The sequence below is a fragment of the Equus asinus genome, chromosome 12 (genome assembly GCF_041296235.1).
Source record: "Equus asinus isolate D_3611 breed Donkey chromosome 12, EquAss-T2T_v2, whole genome shotgun sequence".
Taxonomy (NCBI): domain Eukaryota; kingdom Metazoa; phylum Chordata; class Mammalia; order Perissodactyla; family Equidae; genus Equus; species Equus asinus.
Genome location: NC_091801.1, coordinates 8,709,140 through 8,724,781, shown reverse-complemented (window position 1 = coordinate 8,724,781; position 15,642 = coordinate 8,709,140). Strand labels below are relative to the sequence as shown.

The window sequence follows — 15,642 nt, the reverse complement described above, 5'->3', positions numbered from 1 at the left end:
CTAAGTGTGGAATTATTACTACGTGAGAAGCTCTGCATCTTGATGAATGGGTTGGACAAAATGCACCATCTTGACAATACTCCTACCATTGTCTCATAGACAGACTAGCTACTGTTATATACCATTCCCTCCTCTCTCAGCTTTCATATTCTCCCTCACAGATTCCTCAAAACATGCCATTCCAAGGATTTGGGACGTCTAATTTGATTCAACAAATATTTTTGGAATCATAAAATATAATTGTAACGATTATAAATCCATGCTTAAGGCCTGACACTATGCTGGATTCAATGAGGGACTGAAATAGAATATAAAAACAAGGTCCCTATCCTGAAAGATGAGAGGACAGTGAGCTAGAGAAGTTGATGGGAGGGCAAGGGAGGTGAAGATAGGAGAGGGAAGAGAGGAAATTAAATTTCTGTTGTTTTAAACCACTCACTTTATGGTAATTTCGTACAGCAGTACTAGGAAATTAATTCAGAGGGACTTCCTTTCAAATCTTCACAGTTACCAAGAGAGAATACATAAATGGTTATAGCTAGGAAACTGAAAGATTTATGTAAGAAATGTGTGTCCTTAGTAACGCGAAATTTTGCAGTCGGACAAAGATGGCCTAATTGAAGTATCAGTGACAGTTGAGCTTTCCAAAGTTCTCCCAGATTTTCTTTGGTTTTATTTTTATGCCCATTGTCGGGGCTATAGAACAGGCGAAACTGTGATAATTTCACAATTTAAGGGACTGATTTTTTCCACCTGGTTTTTCTCACAGTTCCATCACATTTCTAACACATACATTTGTCCTGGCTCCCTCCTCCCACAAATGTAGAGGTGGTGGGACATGTGTTTCCTGATGACCTTTTTTTTTTCTTTTGCTGAGGGAGCTCCGCCCTGAGCTAACATTTGTTGACAATCTTCCTCTTTTTTCTTTCTTATGTGGGCTGCCACCACAGCATGGCTGCAAACAGACAAGTGGTCTATGTCCACACTGGGGATCTGAACCCAGGCTGCCAAGCAAAGCCTGGCAAACTTAACCACTAGGCCACCAGGACTGGCCCCTGATGAACTTTTGATGCTACACTTATCGCTTCTGTGTATTGAAAATACAGAGTGCTATTTTGAGTTCTCACTTAATTTCAAGAAAAAATAGAATCTGAAGTTTATATGAGTCTAATAATGTGCCAGGCATTCTGTTAGGTATGTTCGTGTATTATTTGGATTCTAACATGGATCTGTCCTTGTCCAGAGACTCAATGTTTAAGCAAATTGCTTTTTAAAGTAGATAATCTGTCTTATCTTAACAGTTTGGCTCAGAATCAAGGTGTTACTAATAATACTTGAGATTAGCTTTATGCTGCGTGATGTAGCAATAAATCAGGCAATGGATAGGTAGGACTTTCACGAGATGTTTTTGATTGGAGCAAAACCCACCCAGAGCTATTCCCTCAATAAACAGCTACAGAATACTACTAGAATCACAAATTGCTGGTGCTTTCAGATGGAATGGGTTCTAGAGTTAGTATAAAATTCCTGTTTTCTGAAAGAAGAAACCGAAGGCAGAGATGTTCACCAATTTGCTCAAGGATTACCCAGCTACTTGGTGAAAGAACTTGAACCAGAAGTACCGGAATTCAAAAGGAACAAGATCATTCACGTGGAATCTCTCGCACAGATTTTTAAAAAGTCAAGTCCAAACTACTATGGAAGGAATTTTGCGTTTATAAAGAAATTTTTATAAAATAATATTTGAATTACAGTGGAAAAGCATATGTACCAAGAGACTCCAAATATGACCACGAGAGAAAAATTTTATCAAGTAGAACTTATTCACACGGTTTTGTTTTATCTTCAGATCTACTACAACCATTTAAAGAATGCATTTTTTTTTTTTTTTTGAGAAAGATTAGCCCTGAGCTAACTACTGCCAATCCCCCTCTTTTTGCTGAGGAAGACTGGGCTTGAGCTAATGACCACGCCCATCTTCCTCTACTTTATACGTGGTACGCCCACCACAGTATGGTGTGCCAAGCAGTGCCATATCCGCACCTGGGATCCGAACTGGCGAACCCTGGGCTGCCAAAGCAAAACATGCATGCTTAACTGCTGTGCCACCTGGCCAGCCCCTAAAAAATGCATTCCTAATTCCAACATTTTGTCAAATGGTCTACCAACTAGGTCTGCTATGTTGCTTAAAGAAACAAGTTTATCTTTGACCTGATCTCTTCCTGCTTCCTAGTTATTGCTATCCTAATCAATGAAGTAAATAAATAAAACATGAACTGGCATTTGTTTTTTTGTTCATAATTTTTAAGAATTTATATGCAGTCAAACTGGCTTTTTGTTTGTTTTGGTGTACAGTTCTTTGGGTTTTTACACATGTATAGATTTATGTAACCACCCTAACAATCAGGATATAGAACATTTCCATCACCACAAAATACCCCCTTGTGCCATCCTTTATAATCATACACTCTCCCCCACCACCCTTACCCACCGGCAACCACTAATCCATTCTCCGTCCCTGTAGGCTTGCCTTTCTATGTCATATAAATGAAACAATATAGAATGTAACCTTTGGAGACTAGCGTCTTTCATTCAGCATAACGCCTTTGAGATTCATTTATGTTTTCGAGTGTATCAATAGTTCTTTTATATTGCTGAATAGTATTCCATTGCATGGATGTGCCACAGTTTATCTATTCAACCATTAAAGGACTTTTGAGCTGTTCCCAGTTTTTGGAAATTACGATAAAATTGCTATAAAATTCACATGTGAGGTTTTGCGAGAACATAAGTTTTCATTTATCTAGGATAAATACTTAGGAATGGAATTGCTAGGTCAAATGGTTAAGTCTATATTTAACATTATGAGAGACTGCCAAACTTCCAGAGTGGCCTTGGCAACTTGCATTCACGTCAACAAAACATGAGACTTCCACTTGCTTTGCATCCTTGCCAGCCCTTGACGTTGTCTGTTTGTGTGTTCATTTTTGTCTTAGTCATCCTAAGTGTATAATGGTGTTAGTGGTATCCCATTGTGGTTTTATTTTGCATTTGCTCCATGGGCTATTCAATAATGTGTTAACTTCCTACTATGGGAGGAAGGGTTCCATATATCTTTTTTTAGCTCATTTCTAATTTAATCTCATTATGGTCCAAGATACACTTTCGATGTATCTCTGATTTCAATTCTTTTAAATTTCTGAACATTATCATCGATCTGGGTGAACGTTCCATGTGCCTTGAAAAGAATTTATATTTCTGCTGCTGTGGGGTGTTTATAAATGTCAATTAATTACAGTTGATTGATTCAATTAATTGTTCAATTTGACATTTTTGATGATTTTTTTTCTACTTATTCTATTAACTACCAAGAGAATGTTGAAATTTCCAACTCTAATTTTCAATTTCTCTATTTCTCCTTTCAGTTCTATCAGTGTTTGCTTTGTGGATTTTGAATCTCTGTTATATAATCTAATTGTTATGTCTTCTTAGTGTATGGATGCTTTTAATAATATGCAATGTCACTCTTAATTGCTTGTAATTGTCTTTGCTGTAGGTCTACTTTGGCTGTTATTAATATGGTGCTCAAGCTGTCTTGTGATTAGTATTTGCATGGTTTATCTTTTCCCCTCTTTTTACTTTTAAACTACCAATCAACGTATTTAAAGTGGATTTCTTATAAATAGCGTATAGTTGGTTTTCTTCTTTTTATTAATGTCTGCCTTCTAAGTGTGTGTTGAAACCATTTACATTTAATGTAATTATGATATGTTTGGATTTATGTCTATCATTTTATTATTTGTTTTATGTTTCTCTCCTCTGTTGCTTGTTCCCCTGTTTTTCTTTTCCTGCTTTCTTTTGGATTATTTGAATATGTTTTTAGTATCCATTTTAATTTACTGGGTTTAGCTATAACTATTTGCAGTTTTTTAGTTGTTGATCTAGGGATGATAATGTACATACCTAGCTTTTTACATTATACTTAAAATTAATATTTTACCATTTTCAAGAGGAATGTGGAAATCTCACCACTATGGAGATAACTTTACCTGCCCCCTTTATGTCGTGATTGTCATATGTATTACACCTACAAACATTAAAAATCCTGTCTTAAGTTTTGTTCTTAATCATCATATACATTTTAAAGAAATTAAGAGGAGAAAATTACCGTATTATATTTACCAAGATATTTACTATATCTGTTGCTTTTCTGACTTTCCAATTTCCTTCCAATATCTTTTCTGTCCACCTGAAAAATGTCCTTTAGCAACTCTTTTGGAGCAGGTCTTTAAGCAACAAATTCTCTTGGTTTTCCTTCATCTGTAAATATTTGTATTTTCCTTTGTTCCTGAATAAGAATATTTTTGCTAAATGTGGAATTTTAGGTTGACAGGTCATTTCTTTCAGCACTTTAAAATTGGTTTTCTACTGCCTTATGACTTCCACGGTTTCTGATGAGAAATCCATAGTCATTCAAATCATTATTCCCATATACATAGCTCATCTTTTTCTCTGACTGCTTCCAAGATTCTTTTTTTGTCTGGTTTTCAGCAGTTTGATTGTGATTTATTTTGTTTTTCTATTCTAAAATGTCCATTTGATTCTTTTCTATAGCTTCTATAGCTTCTATTTCCCTACTGAGACTTTCCATTTTTCTTTTCAAGGGTCCTTTTCCTTTTCTCTTGGAGCCTGGCTATAGCAGCTGCTTTAAAGTCTTCGATTATTTTCAACATCTGGGTCATGTCAAAGCTGGTATCTGTTGAGTAACTTTTCTCTTGCAATTTCTTGCTATTTCCTCATGTTTTTTATGTTGAATAATCTTGGGTTTTGGCTTTAGTCCCCTCCTCTACCACACGCTTCCTGTGACTGAGTCGGTGTCCAGAGCCAAGTGGCAAGAGGAAAGAGAGAAAAAACAAAAGCAATGGGGATTCTCGCCATACTCTTCCAACCACAGTCCCTCCAGTCAGAGAGAAGGATTGCCCTCCTTCAGAGATTATGTGCTTTCCTGGCCTCTGCTGTTGTCCCACCACCAGAGGACTACATGTAGCTTCAGGACTTGAGCTCGCCTGAGGGCAGGTCTAGGAGAGAAAAAATCCAGTGGATTCCCCTACTCTGTCTATTAGGTGAACGCTTCCCTTCTCACTCCTCAAACCAGAAAGATAACGCTTCTCTTGAAGCTCTTTTTCATCCATGCTGGAGTGCAGTTCTGAGATTTGGGCTGCCTTTGAGTTCAGACCACGACAGGAAACTCACTGCCAAACAGCTCATACTCCAAGTAGTACCTGTCTTCCCCGGTCTCCCTGCTACCACATATTTCTCAGTCTTCAGATAGCTGTTCCATATCTTTGGTCCAGGGATTTCAGCTAATTCAGTGGGAAATTCAGGGTAGAATGTCCTTACTCCATCTTAACCAGGACTGGAGGCTCTTCACAATGTTTTAAATCAGAATAAAACTACTTATTAAGAAACACGTTATATATTATATATTAAATTTTATAAATAAATACGACACTTTTGCTATTTTAAAATATTCTATAGAGGCTAACAACTTAGTTATAAAACATTAGTAAGATTATGAATTGTGTTGGCTAATAATTGAAGTATCTATAAATAAATCTGTGAGATAATACAGAACAAAATGTGGCTTAACACAAGCTCATAACTCCAGCTAACATTCATGATGCTTTACTACATACTAAGTGCTTCCCCTGAACTTCCACGTTTACTCTTCACAGTGCCCTTGTGAATTAGCTACTATTATCCATGTCTTACAAGGGTGGAATGGGTGCCTCAGAGGAGCTCAACCCATTTTTCAAGGAAACAAAGGGTACAAATTGGCTTGTTGTGCAGGGGTAGATTGGTAAACTTTTTCTTAAAGGGCCAGATAATAAATATTTTAGGCTTTGTAGACCATGCAGTCTCTGTTGTAAATACTCTACCATTGTAGCAGAAAAGTAGCCATTTGTAAATAAATGTGGATGGTTGTGTTCCAATAAAATTTTATTTACAAAAACAGGCAGCTGGTCCCTGGACTGTAGTTTGCCAACCCTTGCTCTAGACACCAAAGGTCTCACTACTCTGGTTTACCTCTTTTCCACACAAATCACTTATTTCCCACGCAGACCTGTAACTTGATCATGTTTTCCCTTACAATAAATAACTAGAATCAGTTGTAATTATATTATTATATTAGAAGTAAGTGTACTTTTTAAAGTCAGAATCAGTTTTTTAAATTTGAAATTTCTGCCACTGTTTATTTTTGTTGCTGCTTTTCACTGTTTATTTTTGTTATATCAGTCCTATAATTTACTGAACAAGATGAATTTATAGCCAGTCGAATACCTCTGTAGAAAAACATAGCCAGCCAGAAAATATTATCCAGGAATGCTCGCTGACTCTACTACCTTCTGAAATTTCAGGCATTGATTCTTAACATCAGTACAAAGTTACACAGGAAGCTGATGTGGAGTAAGCAGACAAATAGAATTGCTGATTTGAGAGATTAAGAAATGGTAAAGGCAATTTAGAGCAGAGAAAACAAAGTGAACTCAGTATTTCTTTTCCTAGAAAAAACAGCATGAAACATTTGAATCAATCCTTTTAAAGTTTTTCTAAATCCTATTATTTTCAATAGGTGTTCATATCTAATTCTATCAATTTATAGATTTTTAGTGTCCTAAGAGTCATTAAATATATTAAACTTTATCATATTAGTCTGTGTTCTTCTGTGTTTACCCTTTTACTTGGCAAACATGATATTAATTTTCATTCAATTTTATTTCCCATATTCCTATAAGTTAGTGTAAAATAGACGACACTGCTGTTTAAGAGTTAACCATTAGACTGAGATGTGTAAAGTCCTGTAAATTATTCAGATATTTTGGAAGTTCTATCTGGAAACATATTTAAAACAATGAAGAGTAGATACTTGTTTTTTCATTTTTAAAATATGAAGGTGATATAATTTAAAGTAGAAATTTACAATGACAAAAAATGCTATTAATTTACAATCTTGTTCAGATATCTACTTTAATTCCACCTGTGTAGTAAAAATTGTTATTTAAAACCAAAATTTAGGGGGCTGGCCCCGTGGCCGAGTGGTTACGTTGGTGCGCTCCGCTGCAGCGGCCCAGTGTTTCGTCGGTTCAAATCCTGGGCACGGACATGGCACTGCTCGTCAGACCACGCTGAGGCAGCATCCCACATGCCACAACTAGAGGAACCCACAACGAAGAATACACAACTATGTACCGGGGGGCTTTGGGGAGAAAAAGGAAAAAATAAAATCTTTAAAAAAAAAAAAAATAAATTAAAAAAAAAAAATTTAATAGCTGCTTTGCATCCAAACTGGAGAGGTTTGTGGAAGAGCCTTCAACCACATCTTTAATATTTTAGTTTCTAAGTATCATGATCAAAACTTGATTACTGTGACTTCACCGTGAGATTCTGTGATTTCAGTATATTATTGTTAGGGTTAAGTTTTCACAGATCTACTAAACGTGCAGGTGTTCATGGGCATGGCATTTAGGGAATCAAAGAGTCTGACTTCCACATCAGGATCATCGTGGAGCATGGGGAAGAGAGACCAAGCCCCAGCGGTAGACTTGATAATTCAGCAGGGCTGTGTCCTTGGAGCCCGATGTGACCAAGAGAATACAAAATCTGTAAATTGGCAAAAAGCTTGGACTTCCCACAGAAAAGACTGCTCAATTTAAACAAAATCCCAAAGGACAGATTGACCTCAACTAGGTCAGTTCTGTTCTAGAGTCGTGCAAACGCTGTGCAATTTTTAAGCCAGACTTCACAGGATTACCAGGCAAAGTGCTCATTGTTCAGTTGGAACATAAGAAATAATTTTTTAATTTATTTCTGTTGTTGTCTCCAAGGAAGAACTTTAAAGTGTTTTTTATGAAAATGCTTTACTCTGTGTAAAGAAAACAAATGAAAATTCCAACAAAAACATAGAATGTTTCCTTCCATTTTTGCATTTCTAAGGTCCATTTGTAAAGGATAAATCATTTAAACCTCATTTTTAATTTCAAAATAAAATGTAATTTAAATTTCTTGGCTACATTGGTACTACTAGGATATCTTTGAAAATAAAAATAGTAAAAAGAGTATGTGAAACCCCTAATATTTAGATTTCATATGTGTATGCTATATATCCCAATGCAGACTCAGTGATGTTTATCTTTTTACTATGTGGAAATAGAAAGTATAAACCTCATATTTGTTATTTCAACTCTGGCTGCAAAAATATATCTGAAATCAGATTCTGCAAGTCTCAGTTAGGAATTTAATGACAAATCTTGAAAGAATGAGACTATTGCCATATATGTTTTTGAACAGAGCCTTGAACTAACCACTATATTGTCTTAGATAACAAGCAGTTTGTTGGATATTTATAATTCCAAACCAAAAAAATTTAGGTTATATCTATTTTAATCTATATCTTTTTACCATAAAATTTTTATCTGTTTATTTACCATTTAATTTTTATCTGTTTGTTTGCTAAGAAAGTCAAAGTGCTTTCATAAAACAGTCAAAATACTTTTTATAGTTCCAAGGAATTTTCACTTATAACTTCAAGGCAATGATTATTTGTTATGGGAAACTACAGTTGTTTTGGAAATGTGTGTTTGTTCACTTAACATTGAATCCTATGTTGTAAAAGATGATTAAATTCACCCACCAATCTTGTGATAATTAACTCAGTAAGACCTTATTATTTTTATTCTATAATTTCTCATATATAAATGACTTGATTTTTCAGACAGTAAGCATAGAAACTCTTAGTTATTCATATCCTGCTACAGAAATATCTGTAAAAAAACACCATGACTTCAACAATTTATTTCTTAAAAGCACCACAAATCTAAATTTCTCTTTGACAGATATATCTTGTGTATTATTGAAAATACTATATTTAGCTTTATTTTTCATTTTGCAAAATTTCTCTTCATTATAAATTATCTAATGTATATTTTTGTTTCAAATGAACTTCTTGCCCCCAGTGTGACTATATTTGGATATATTTGGGCCTGGAGGAGGTCATTAAGGTTAAATGAAGTTATAAGAGTGGGGTCCTACTCCAGTAGGTTTGGTGGCCTTATAACAAGAAGAAGAGAGAGGGAGATCTTTCTCTTTCCGCAAGATAAGAACACAGCAAATAGCTGGGCTGTCTGCAAGCCAGGAAGAGTATCTTCCCCAGAACTTGACCCTGCTGCCCCCCTGATCTCAGACTTCCAGCCTCAAGAACTGTGAGAAAATAAGTTTCGGTTGTAAACCACCCAGTCTACGATATTTTGTTATAGCAGCTCACATTGACTAACACAATGCTTATGCTATGGAGTCCAACCAAGCTTTATCATAGCTCTACAAGAAGGTATTAGACATTGGCCCAACCCAATAATAAACTGGCACTGTGTTTCACATGGATAACCTACTTAAGGTACCCCACTGGTGGCTGGAGTAACCCACAAGGGAAGACTCATATACTTGTGTTCTGGAGAATTATAATCTCAAATATTGTAAAACCACACTCTTGGATCTACAATTCTGTTACCACCAATAGGCCAGACCATCATCACGTTAGGCTTGGGTCATTTCAGTGACCTTCCAAAAGGTCATCCTTCTCTCTGTCCCCACTGGGTATAGTTATCTTAATTATATTTTTAAAATAACATTTCACCCTGTTCAAAAATCATCAAGGCTGAAGATCCTTCATTGTTTATGAGAGATTTTAATCTGAAAGTCTAGCTCTCATGATCCTCTGTAATCTGGGCCTAATTTAAATTTCTCACATATAATAAATGCTCAGTAAATACTTGTATAATTAATTTTGTGTTTCAACATGTTCTCACTGTCTCCTGAACTTGCCATCATGATTCCTGCTTTTTTGATCTTGGTATATCCTGTGATCAACCCCCTACCCAAAGTATCTGTCATAATCCTACATATTCTAAGAGAACAAACACAAAATCCATTTCCCGCAAGAAACTTCCCCAATTCCAAACCATGAGGGTATTTCTCCCTATGACTCCTCTGCCTCTTTTGACCTGAACTTTTCATTCTAGCATTGTGTGCATTATGTGTGTGAGCACGTATTACTAGCATTTTTTGTATCTTATTACCCCATCTAGATTGTAAACTTCTGTAGGATGTCCATTCTCAGTACCTAGTCTTCTTCATTAATCCTTCCCTGGAAACTCAGCCTGAAATAATCTCTCTACTTCAAATATTTAGTACTTATTTTCTATAGCTTTCATTCGTCTCTTAATTATACCCAGTATTCTATTTGCTATTTGTCATGTATTATTATTATATTCTTCACATGTTCTTGCTCAATTAACTAGATTTTAAGTTCCTTGCAGTCACAGGCTTTTATTCTTACAATGTCTAGAACAGAACTATGTAAAAATCTGCATATAAAGAGACACAAAATTATAGCCTGAAGGGACAAAGTATAGAAGTCAGAAGACCTGAGTTCTAGTCCTTTGTTTAGCCAACCAAGCATCCATACTGGGCAGTCTTTTAATAAGCCTTTCTGGGTCTTTCTAGACTAAAGTTGTGGTGGGATACTGTTAAGACCTTTTAAAGATTTTTTGAAATTAGGTCATAGCTTGCCTCTTTCTGCAGTGTCCAAATTCACACACAAAGAGATGAAGTATCTACCTCTGAAAAGAGGATGGTGACAAAGGAGACCACAATCACTGGAAGCAGCCAGTGGGGTATTTGAGCAAGTGCAAAGGTTATCTGAAGATTGTAAATTCTTTCAGAGGATATACTTGGTTTTACTTTGCTGTTTTCTAGGAGTTGGTTACCCAAATGCCTGGGTAAGCATAGTGTATTACTCAGGGTTCCCCAGAGAGACAGAACCACCAGATCGACAGGGTTAGGCCATCAAACTGAAGCCCCAGGGTAGAATTGCAGTTCTAGTCCAAAGGCACTCCGTTGGCAGAATTCCTTCTTACTCAGGGGAGGTCAGTCTTTGTTCTATTAAGGCCTTCAACTGATTAGCTGAAGCCCACCCACATTATGGAGGCCAATCTGCTTTTCTCAAAAATCACCAATTTAAACATTAAACTCATCTGGAAAATACCATCACAGAAACACTTAGAATAATATTTGACCAAATATCTCGACACTGTGGCTTAGCCAAATTGATACATAAAACTAACCATCACCAATAGATTCTGTCATTGAGGGAAACAGAGAATAATTTAGACGGCAGCTTTAATTTCATTCCATGGACAGTTTATCAGTCCTCTCCTTCATGATCTGAAATTCAAGTGAGCAGGAATCAATGCCTTTCTTTCTGTCATTCTCAACAGATTCAGTGTCCTCATTTAGAAAAAGCAATTACGCTACAGCATATGGATCTCAAATAAGAGAATCCCCTCATATACACCAACCTTGCCACTTACTCACTAAAACTTTGGAAAAGTCATTTCATCTTATTGAATCTCAGTTTCTTCAATGTGAAAATGGGAAGAATACCACCTACCTCACAGGTGGGTTATGAAGATCACGTGAAACTATATGGGAAACAATATGCTTAGTAACATGCTAACCATAACTGATGAGGATTTTTAGGCTGCTTAATTTTAAAATGGCTTATGATGAGGATTTTTTAGGCTGGTTAGTTTTAAAACTACAGATGAGATTCAGGCTCCAAGGAGTGGAATTTGTTTGCCCCTTTGTTGGGAAACATTTACATTTCTAAGGGAAACCTCTATCTGTGAAAATGCCTCCCTCTCTGTGCCAGGAAGAAGGGGGGATGGTCTTATCTCTAGAAGCTCTTAGTCAATGCCAGAGGCAAGAACTTAAGTTGGTTGCTGTCTGGCAACCTCATGTAACTGACCCCCCCCCCCCCCAATCCTCCTTTGTCTTTAGCCGAGGATAAAATTCAAGCGGTGACTTCTGCCATTTACTCAATCCGGTTTGATTCTTATCTACCATTTTAACTTTTTTACATATTCTTTGTCTTGTAAAGAGATAACTCACATACCTATGCCTTAAATTTAGCCCTAACCCTCAACTCGGGGCAGCAGCAGGAGCTCTCTGACTGCCCGTGGGTCCTGTCCCCACGCACCAGCTCTGCCTGCCCATGGGTCCTGTCCCCATGCCAGCGGGGGCAGCAGAAGCGGGGGCAACAGAAGCAGCGGCAGCAGAAGCTCTGACTGCCCATGGGTCCTGTCCCCATGCTATTCCACACTATTCTCTAAATAAAAGAGCACTACTGCCAGATCTTGAGAGTCTAAGAAATCTTTCTTTCGACTCCTCGGCTCACCGACCCCGCATCAATAACCATTACATGTTAAATAAGACTACTTAAAAACAACTGTTTTGAAGTCCACACCGTTCCCTCATAATTTCAATCATTTACTAAACAATTATTGAAACCATTGACTGAAGTATTCAAGTAAATTTCCCAAAAACAATGCCCTGTGAAAGTGTAGAGAATTATCAACAGAACTGAATAAATAGTTGATATATGTATACTTATTACCAACTCAAGTAGAGCTGGGCATGGGATGGGCTCTTAGATTTTAATAACAGTATTAGGTCATTAAATCGGCACTACTATCTGTCAATCAAGGGATCCAAGGTCAGGCTTCCTAGAAGCAGGACTGAGAGGGAGATTCTTACGGAAGTAATTTGTTAGAGATGACTCCTCTAGAGTGAGGGAAGCAGGTTAGGGCAATAGGGAAGAAGAAAGGTAGGCAAGGATGGGATCTTACCTGAAGACTGGCTTCAGCTCCCCTTGAGTCAAAGGCTAGCCTGCTGTAGCCCAGAGTTAGGCAGTCACTGGCTGTGGGCTGCCCTCCTGATGATGAGGGCCAAAAGCTCTCAGGTGTGGCAGTACTCTTTACAAGAAGGGCAATTCTTTAGAGAAAGAAATAGCTGTGGGTTATCAGCCAATATGCTCAACAGCTGAAGCTGGATGCACCTTCTGGTAAAGGGGATTTGAGAATGCAACAACCTCCATGACAAAGGGTCGTTGATGTTCATGACAATAACAGAGGCACTGCAAAGGTGTTAAGAGCTCTCTGAATTCTCAGACTTGCTGGCATCCACTATAGTCTTTCATAGTGTTCAAATTCTTTGAAACTGGTGTTCCTTGAATTATATGTAAATTAAGTTTCTATGAATACTAATATTTTATTATCTAAATTTCTCTTTCTCAGGCAAATATAAACTTTATTATGTTTTGTAAACAGAACTAGAGGAGACTTATTTCTATTTTGTTGATTATCTGTTAGCTGCTAAGAAACATAAATGTACATAGACTTAAGCAACTCTGTGTTTCTTGGAAACAGCAAGCAAACAACTGCTGGATCCATACGATAAAATCTGATAGTGGTATACCAAATTTATACTTTTGGTATACATTCTAAGTAAGAAGTAAGTAAATAGAGTGGTATACCTTCAATGTAAAACTGTAAACAAGCAACTTTCCTAGAAAGATAGGTTTGTAAATGTTGGCATTTGTATAAATATTTAATGCAGATAATTCTAATAACATGTGTACCCACAACAAAAACTAAAGCTTTAGTTTTTCACTTTTACCTGTTTGCTCTTAAGGCAAAACCAAGTAATCAATTACATTAATAATTAGCATGTGTTTATAGAGTGAATTCTCACATGCTGTTTCCATTAAAAGCTAGCTGCAAAAACTATAGTATCTAATAATCTTTTTAGGAAACAGAGCCATAAACCTTTTAAAATCATAAAGAAGTGCCAAGACATTCATTTGGGTGATTTATAATGGGAGAATTTTCCTTCTCTGTCCTTAGTATAAATACTCTGACATCATCATCAACATTATATAATATTTATTTGTACTACGTCACAGAACTTTTAAGAAAACTCTTTTAAAGGCCCTGGGAAGCTGCTATGATTAATAATAAAGCAAAGCGGAAAGGACTCCTGATATACTGTATTTCTCTTTTTTCTGTTTCTCTTCCTTTGGGTGGGGAAAAAGAGCACCTGAAAACACTTGGTTTTCCTGGCAGCAATAGGCAAAACTGGATAAAGCTGAAGTTCACAACGTCTCAAAACAATTCTGGGCATTGGTTTCCATTTAAATTTGTAGAGTTACCCCATGACATAAAAGACACTGCAAAAAAACGTTTTTGTTGTTGTCTCTAAATTGTCTCTCTTTTCTTAGCATCAGGTTTGGCTACACCAAAAGAAAAATGTGTAACCAAATAGCCTCATAATCTAGAGGTAAAGAGAACTTTAATAAAAACTCAAATGCACAATTCATATGGAAAATACATTGATGGACTTGACAGAATTAAAGTTAAAGATTTCTGTTCCACGAAAGGCATCAGAGACAAAGTTATCAGATAGTTGACAAACTGGAAAAAGATTTTTAAAATAATCAAAATTAGCAAAAAGTTAACATCTAGAATATACAAGAATTTACAAATCCAGAAGAAAAAGATGACAATCCCAATATAAAGTATGGCTAAAACTAGGCAATTCATTTAAAGACAAATCGGAATTAGCAAGTATACAAAGAGATGCCCAACTCTTGACTCCCAATGGATCAGCAAAAATTAGAGAAAAGCTGGCTATTAATGAGATATAGGAAGACCGGCACTCTTGCCCACTGCTGCTGGGAGTGTACACTGACACAGCCATTGTAGATGGCAATCTGGGCATACTTACTGGAAATGAATATGATCCAGTAATCCATTCCAGGGGTGCATCCCAGAGAAACTTGAGCCCAGGTTCATAAGGGGACAGGCACAAAGATGTTCATTGTAGCAGCAGGTTAGAGGCAACTTGGTCTGTCACTGCAGGAAAGGGTAAATAAAATGTGGTGCATGCAGAGAGTACAACACTATCCAGCATTCAGAAGCAATAAGCTAGTGTTACATACAGCAGCATGGGAAATCTCTAAATGAATGTTTATTTAAAAATTACAAACTGAATAAAGGCTACAGTATAAAGTATGTAAATTAAAAACAGATGCATATATAAAACAGTACCATATATGTTTCCAGGAACCACATACATCAAAGATATCTGTGAACTTAGAGCTTAAATGCAATATAATGGTGCTTATAGTAAGGAGACTGGTCAATAGAGTTAAAATGGAGGATGAAAGCCAAAATAATAAAATGGAAAAAAAAGAAAGAGATGCCTTTGCACAGAAGTTGATGTATGTGCTGTACACAAGGAAGTATTATTAACTCAACACCATGAACCTGAGATCAAAAATACATAAGCAAACACTGAGGGGGTGTAGCTCAGTGGAAGAGCGCACGTTTCGCATGCATGAGGCCCCGGGTTCGACTCCCGGCACCTCCAAGCAGTAACTGGTCCTCAAAAACACATGAAATGAGCTAAAAGTATATAAATTATATAATGATAGTTCCTGTCCTTTGTAAGTTAAACAGGAAAAAATGTTACAACAGGAACAAAAATATATACCACACTCTCCTAGCTTCTTTACTAACTGTCATAAAACAGGCTAGGCTTGCATCCTTTTCTTAAGGAGACTGTTCCCTTTGTCCCCTCATCCTCAGTGATCGTTACCCAACCAATGACATCGTTCAAGACATAATTTGAGTTCTACTTCTCTATAAAACCTTTTAAATTGTTCCATTCATGTAAATATCTTCCTGA

The 15,642-nt window shown here is 36.6% G+C and overlaps 1 long non-coding RNA gene and 1 other non-coding gene across 2 annotated transcripts in view; one reads left to right on the top strand and one right to left on the bottom strand.

Moving 5' to 3' along the window:
* The window catches only part of LOC139039878 (uncharacterized), a 47,063-nt gene that overhangs the window by 28,110 nt on the left and 3,311 nt on the right, over positions 1-15,642 (bottom strand). Inside the window, exon 3 of the long non-coding RNA XR_011493104.1 lies at positions 14,680-14,807. This is a non-coding gene — a long non-coding RNA (uncharacterized lncRNA). The remainder of the gene's footprint in view (positions 1-14,679; positions 14,808-15,642) is intronic.
* Positions 15,253-15,324, top strand: TRNAA-CGC (transfer RNA alanine (anticodon CGC)). The gene has a single exon. It is a non-coding gene; the product is annotated as a tRNA-Ala (tRNA).